Source organism: Schistocerca cancellata, chromosome 7 (genome assembly GCF_023864275.1).
Source record: "Schistocerca cancellata isolate TAMUIC-IGC-003103 chromosome 7, iqSchCanc2.1, whole genome shotgun sequence".
In the NCBI taxonomy this organism is placed as follows: Eukaryota; Metazoa; Arthropoda; class Insecta; order Orthoptera; family Acrididae; genus Schistocerca; species Schistocerca cancellata.
This window is the reverse complement of record NC_064632.1, coordinates 297997062-298003887: the sequence shown is the minus strand read 5'-3', so window position 1 is coordinate 298003887 and position 6826 is coordinate 297997062. Positions and strand designations below refer to the sequence as shown.

The following is a 6826-nucleotide window of genomic DNA, read 5'->3' as shown; positions in this document are numbered from 1 at the left end:
TGTATTCAGACGTAGTCATCTCTTCACACACAATGTGATAGCATGGTGCACCGCGTTCCATATCTGCGACATGCTACAGAGGCCGGTTGACAGTCGGTCGCGCAATGGACATCGCATATGTACGGGGGACACCTTCCACATGTCCTCTAGTCGGGCACATTTTGTTGCGTGGATGTGGGCGGACGTAGGGTGTCTTTACACCTAACAGACAGGGATGCAATAATCGTTGAATTTGCAAACGGAGATGGACGTGTACGTTTGCTGGTGACGTTATGCAAATGAACAACTGGTAACCCGTTGTGGTTCGGTTGTTCTTGCTGGAGGTAAATCAGTGAGGGCAATAATCGGTACAGCCACTAGCCGGTAGTTTCAGCGATACCCACCACACCAACGAACGTGAATGGGAATCTGGGTGTGAAGCGGTACGCGGCGGTGGCTGGGTGGGGCTGTCCCCGGACTGTGAGGGGGGGCCGCCCGGCGTGCTGGCCACGCGGTGCGTGGGCGTACGCGCTACAGCCGGCTGGTGGGGGCGCCCAGTGGCAGGCGCGCCGGCCGACGGACGCGGCAGGTGGCGCAGCTTTGCGCCGGCGTACCCTGCGCGCGGCGCCGTGCGGCCAAAGTGGGTCCTCACGGATCCGGGGCGAAGCGCGGTGGACATCTGCAGTGTGCTGGTCATATTGAGGATTGTGTGCGTTGAGGATGCGCCGCCGCCCGGCACTCGGCGCCACTACGCCGTCTGCTGCTCGTTCGCCCCAGCGGTTCTCGCTGGTGGTTTGTATCGCAGCTGTGCGGACGTGTTGGAACGTGCGCTGTGCTGGGAGAGTTCACTTCGTCACCCAAGTGGGGCTTTTGCTCTTCTGTGGCACGGGCGTTGGAGCTGCCGGTCACCGTAGGTGGCGCGTGTTGTCTCCCGCCGGCAATGCCACGACAGCCCTCTCCCGGGCCTCTGTCGGCAGCGGCAAGCTCAGTTGGGAGCACGGGTGGTCGCACCTAAAGCGTCTACTCACCTAATTCCGGGCGATTGCGCCTCTATCGAACCCGACCAAGTACTTAGGACGACGCTGCGCGCCGCCGGGACCTGAGAGGGTGCAGGGGAGCTCAGCCTCTTCCTGTTTGCAGAATAATTGAGCGGAGGCTTGCGTGTTCGCGCGGGCTCCTGGGACACACTCCTGGGCGGCCGGCTGCTCAGCTCTAGTTGACGCAGCTCCCTGGTTGATCCTGCCAGTAGTCATATGCTAGTCTCAAAGATTAAGCCATGCATGTCTCAGTAGAAGCCGCATTAAGGTGAAACCGCGAATGGCTCATTAAATCAGTTATGGTTCCTTAGATCATACCCACGTTACTTGGATAACTGTGGTAACTCTAGAGCTAATACATGCAAACAGAGTCCCGACCAGAGATGGAAGGGACGCTTTTATTAGATCAAAACCAATCGGTCGGCTCGTCCGACCCGTTTGCCTTGGTGACTCTGAATAAATTTGGGCTGATCTCACGGTCCTCGTACCGGCGACGCATCTTTCAAATGTCTGCCTTATCAACCGTCGATGGTAGATTCTGCGCCTACCATGGTTGTAACGGGTAACAGGGAATCAGGGTTCGATTCCAGAGAGGGCGCCTGAAAAATGGCTACCACATCCAAGGAAGGCAGCTGGCGCACAAACTTCCCCCTCCCGGCACGAGGAGGTAGTGACGAAAAATAACGATACGGGACTCATCCGAGGCCCCGTAATCGGAATGAGTACACTTTAAATCCTTTAACGGGTATCTATTGGAGGGCAAGTCTGGTGCCAGCAGCCGCAGTAATTCCAGCTCCAATAGCATATATTAAAGTTGTTGCGGTTAAAAAGCTCGTAGTTGGATTTGTGTCCCACGCTGTTGGTTCACCGCCCGTCGGTGTTTAACTGACATGTATCGTGGGACGTCCTGCCGGTGGGGCGAGCCGAAGGTGTGCGACCACCTCATGCGTGTTCGTGCGTCCTGAGGCGGACCCCGTTGAAATCCTACCAGGGTGCTCTTTATTGAGTGTCTCGGTGGGCCAGCACCTTTACTTTGAACAAATTAGAGTGCTTAAAGCAGGCAAGCCCGCCTGAATACTGTGTGCATGGAATAATGGAATAGGACATCGATTCTATATTGTTGGTTTTCGGAACCCGAGGTAATGATTAATAGGGACAGGCGGGGGCATTCGTATTGCGACGTTAGAGGTGAAATTCTTGGATCGTCGCAAGACGAACAGAAGCGAAAGCATTTGCCGAGTATGTTTTCATTAATCAAGAATGAAAGTTAGAGGTTCGAAGGCGATCAGATACCGCCCTAGTTCTAACCTTAAACGATGCCAGCCAGCGATCCGCCGCAGTTCCTCCGATGACTCGGCGGGCAGCCTACGGGAAACCAAAGCTTTCGGGTTCCGGGGGAAGTATGGTTGCAAAACTGAAACTTAAAGGAATTAACGGAAGGGCACCACCAGGAGTGGAGCCTGCGGCTTAATTTGACTCAACACGGGAAACCTCACAAGGCCCCGACACCGGAAGGATTGACAGATTGATAGCTCTTTCTTGATTCGGTGGGTGGTGGTGCATGGCCGTTCTTAGTTGGTGGAGCGATTTGTCTGGTTAATTCCGATAACGAGCGAGACTCTAGCCTGCTAACTAGTTGCGTGACATCCTTCCTGCTGTCAGCGATTACTTTTCTTCTTAGAGGGACAGGCGACTTCTAGCCGCACGAGATTGAGCAATAACAGGACTGTAATGCCCTTAGATGTTCTGGGCCGCACGCGCGCTACACTGAAGGAATCAGCGTGTCTTCCTAGGCCGAAAGGTCGGGGTAACCCGCTGAACCTCCTTCGTGCTAGGGATTGGGGCTTGCAATTGTTCCCCATGAACGAGGAATTCCCAGTAAGCGCGAGTCATAAGCTCGCGTTGATTACGTCCCTGCCCTTTGTACACACCGCCCGTCGCTACTACCGATTGAATGATTTAGTGAGGTCTTCGGACTGGTACGCGGCATCGACTCTGTCGTTGCCGATGCTACCGGAAAGATGACCAAACTTGATCATTTAGAGGAAGTAAAAGTCGTAACAAGGTTTCTGTAGATGAACCTGCGGAAGGATCATTACCGACTAGACTGCATGTCTTTCGATGTGCGTGTCGTGTCGCGCAACACGCTACCTGTACGGCAGCAGCCGTGCGCCGCGTGCGGAACCACGCGTGCGTCTCAACACCAACAGAAATGTTGTGTGGTACGAGCGCTGAAGCTCTGGAGCGGCTGGCCTGCGGCACCTGGCGCCTAGCGCCGGTTTTGAATGACTTTCGCCCGAGTGCCTGTCCGCTCCGGTGTGGAGCCGTACGACGCCCATCGGCCGTGAGGCCGTTGGACACAGGAACGCTGGAACAGGGGCCGTCAAACGCCTCAGTCCCGCCTATGCTACTGTTTTGAAAGAGACAGTGGAAACTAAAAAAAGATCACCTAGGACGGTGGATCACTCGGCTCGTGGGTCGATGAAGAACGCAGCAAATTGCGCGTCGACATGTGAACTGCAGGACACATGAACATCGACGTTTCGAACGCACATTGCGGTCCATGGATTCTGTTCCCGGGCCACGTCTGGCTGAGGGTCGGCTACGTATACTGAAGCGTGCGGCGTTTGTCCCACTTCGGAGACCTGGGAGTGTCGTGGCCGCCTGTGGGACAGTCGAGTCTCCTCAAACGTGCGATGCGCGCCCGTCGCCTGGCGGTTCGCATACCGGTACTTTCTCGGTAGCGTGCACAGCCGGCAGGCGGTGTGGCGTGTGACACCTCGTACAACGACCTCAGAGCAGGAGAGACTACCCGCTAAATTTAAGCATATTACTAAGCGGAGGAAAAGAAACTAACAAGGATTCCCCCAGTAGCGGCGAGCGAACAGGGAAGAGTCCAGCACCGAACCCCGCAGGCTGCCGCCTGTCGTGGCATGTGGTGTTTGGGAGGGTCCACTACCGCGACGCATCGCGCCGAGCCCAAGTCCAACTTCAATGAGGCCATGGCCTGTAGAGGGTGCCAGGCCCGTAGCGGCTGGTGCGAGCGTCGGCGGGACCTCTCCTTCGAGTCGGGTTGCTTGAGAGTGCAGCTGCAAGTGGGTGGTAAACACTATCTGAGACTAAATATGACCACCATACCAATAGCGAACAAGTACCGTGAGGAAAAGTTGAAAAGAACTTTGAAGAGAGAGTTCAAAAATACTTGGAACCGTTCTGGGGTATACGTGAGAAGTCCGAAAGGTCGAACGGGTGAGATTCACGCCCATCCGGTCACTGGCTCACGGCCTCGGCAGATGGGGCCGGCCGCCCGCGCGGAGCAATCCGCGGCGGGGTCGTGTCCGGTTGCCTTTCCACTCGCCGCGGGGTGGGGCCATTCCGGTGTGCGGTGGGCCGCACTACTCCCCTAGTAGGACGTCGCGACCTGCTGGGTGCCGGCCTACGGCCCGAGTGCGCAACCTGCCCTTCTGTGTGCCTCGCTTCGCGTCTGTTGGGCAGAGCCCCGGTGTCCTGGCTGGCTGCTCGGCGGTAAATCTGGAGGAGTCGATTCGCCCCTTTGGGCGCTCGGGCTCCCGGCAAGCGCGCGCGGTTCTTCCCGGATGACGGACCTACCTCGCCCGGCCCCGGACCCGCGCCGCTGTTGGCTCGGGATGCTCTCGGGCGGACTATTCGCTCCCGTCAGCTTTGGACAATTTCACGACCCGTCTTGAAACACGGACCAAGGAGTCTAACATGTTCGCGAGTCATTGGGCTGTACGAAACCTAAAGGCGTAATGAAAGTGAAGGTCTCGCCTTGCGCGGGCCGAGGGAGGATGGGGCTTCCCCGCCCCTCGCGGGGCGGCGGCCTCCGCACTCCCGGGACGTCTCGTCCTCAATCCGAGGTGAGGCGCACCTAGAGCGTAACCGTTGGGACCCGAAAGATTGTGAACTATGCCTGGCCAGGAGTAAGTCAGGGGGAACTCTGATGGAGTTCTGTAGCGATTCTGACGTGCAAATGGATGGTCGGAGCTGGGTATAGGGGCGAAAGACTAATCGAACCATCTAGTAGCTGGTTCCCTCCTAAGTTTCCCTCAGGATAGCTAGTGCTCGTACGAGACTCATCCGGTAAAGCGAATGATTAGAGGCCTTGGGGCCGAAACGACCTCAACCTATTCTCAATCTTTAAATGGGTGAGATCTGCGGCTTGCTTGATATGCTGAAGCCGCGAGCAAACGACTCGGATCAGAGTGCCAAGTGGGCCACGTTTGGTAAGCGGAACTGGCACTGTGGGATGAACCAAACGCCGAGTTAAGGCGCCCGAATCGTTGCTCATGGGAAACCATGAAAGGCGTTGGTTGCTTAAGACAGCAGGACGGTGGCCATGGAAGTCGGAATCCGCTAAGGAGTGTGTAACAACTCACCTGCCGAAGACACTAGCCCTGAAAATGGATGGCGCTGAAGCGTCGTGCGTATACTCTGCCGTCATTTTGGCAGTAATGGCTGGTCCTTGCGGCCGGCCGCGAAGCCCTGACGAGTAGGAGGGTCGTGGCGGTGGGCGCAGAAGGGTCTGGGCGTGAGCCTGCCTGGAGCCGCCGTCGGTGCCGATCTTGGTGGTAGTAGCAAATACTCCAGCGAGGCCCTGGAGGGCTGACGCGGAGAAGGGTTTCGTGTGAACAGCCGTTGCACACGAGTCAGTCGATCCTAAGCCCTAGGAGAAATCCGATGTTGATGGGGGCCGTCATAGCATGATGCACTTTGTGCTGGCCCCCATTGGGCGAAAGGGAATCCGGTTCCTATTCCGGAACCTGGCAGTGGAACCAATACAAGTTGGGCCCCTCTTTTAGAGATGCTCGTCATGGTAACCCAAAAGGACCTGGAGACGCTGTCGGGAGATCGGGGAAGAGTTTTCTTTTCTGCATGAGCGTTCGAGTTCCCTGGAATCCTCTAGCAGGGAGATAGGGTTTGGAACCCGAAGAGCACCGCAGTTGCGGCGGTGTTCCGATCATCCCCTCGGACCTTGAAAATCCGGGAGAGGGCCACGTGGAGGTGTTGCGCCAGTTCGTACCCATATCCGCTGCATGTCTCCAAGGTGAAGAGCCTCTAGTCGATAGAATAATGTAGGTAAGGCAAGTCGGCAAATTGGATCCGTAACTTCGGGATAAGGATTGGCTCTGAGGATCGGGGCATGTCGGGCTTGGTCGGGAAGTGGGTCAGCGCTAACGTGCCGGGACTGGGCGAGGTGAGTGCCGTAGGGGTGCCGGTAAGTGCGGGCGTTTAGCGCGGCCGTGGTCTGCTCTCGCCGTTGGTCGGCCTCGTGCTGGCCGGCGGTGCTGGATGCGCGCGCCTGTGCGGCGTTCGTGCCCCGGTGCTTCAACCTGCGTGCAAGATCCGAGCTCGGTCCCGTGCCTTGGCCTCCCACGGATCTTCCTTGCTGCGAGGCCGCATCCGCCTTAGCGTGCTCCTCCGGGGCGCGCGGGGGCGCGGATTCTCTTCGGCTGCCATTCAACGATCAACTCAGAACTGGCACAGACTGGGGGAGTCCGACTGTCTAATTAAAACAAAGCATTGCGATGGCCCTAGCGGGTGTTGACGCAATGTGATCTCTGCCCAGTGCTCTGAATGTCAACGTGAAGAAATTCAAGCAAGCGCGGGTAAACTGTCTTAATGCTCACATGATGCGTCACATACGGATCCTCTCTATCCACTCCTCAGCATCTCAGCGATGCCGAGTGGATGATGGTTGGCTTAGCCTCTTCGTGGGAAATCCTAGCTCTGGCCTTTTCGTGGCAGGGGTCGTAAGAGGTTCTTAGGAAGGTTATGCATGAATATAGCTC

The 6826-nt window shown here is 57.0% G+C and overlaps 2 non-coding genes across 2 annotated transcripts; both read left to right on the top strand.

Moving 5' to 3' along the window:
- The first annotated feature begins 1205 nt into the window (after positions 1–1205).
- Positions 1206–3114, top strand: LOC126093633 (small subunit ribosomal RNA). Its single transcript, XR_007521759.1, has one exon. It is a non-coding gene; the product is annotated as a small subunit ribosomal RNA (ribosomal RNA).
- Positions 3115–3462: 348 nt separating this feature from the next.
- Positions 3463–3617, top strand: LOC126093199 (5.8S ribosomal RNA). Its single transcript, XR_007521403.1, has one exon. It is a non-coding gene; the product is annotated as a 5.8S ribosomal RNA (ribosomal RNA).
- Positions 3618–6826: the final 3209 nt, after the last annotated feature.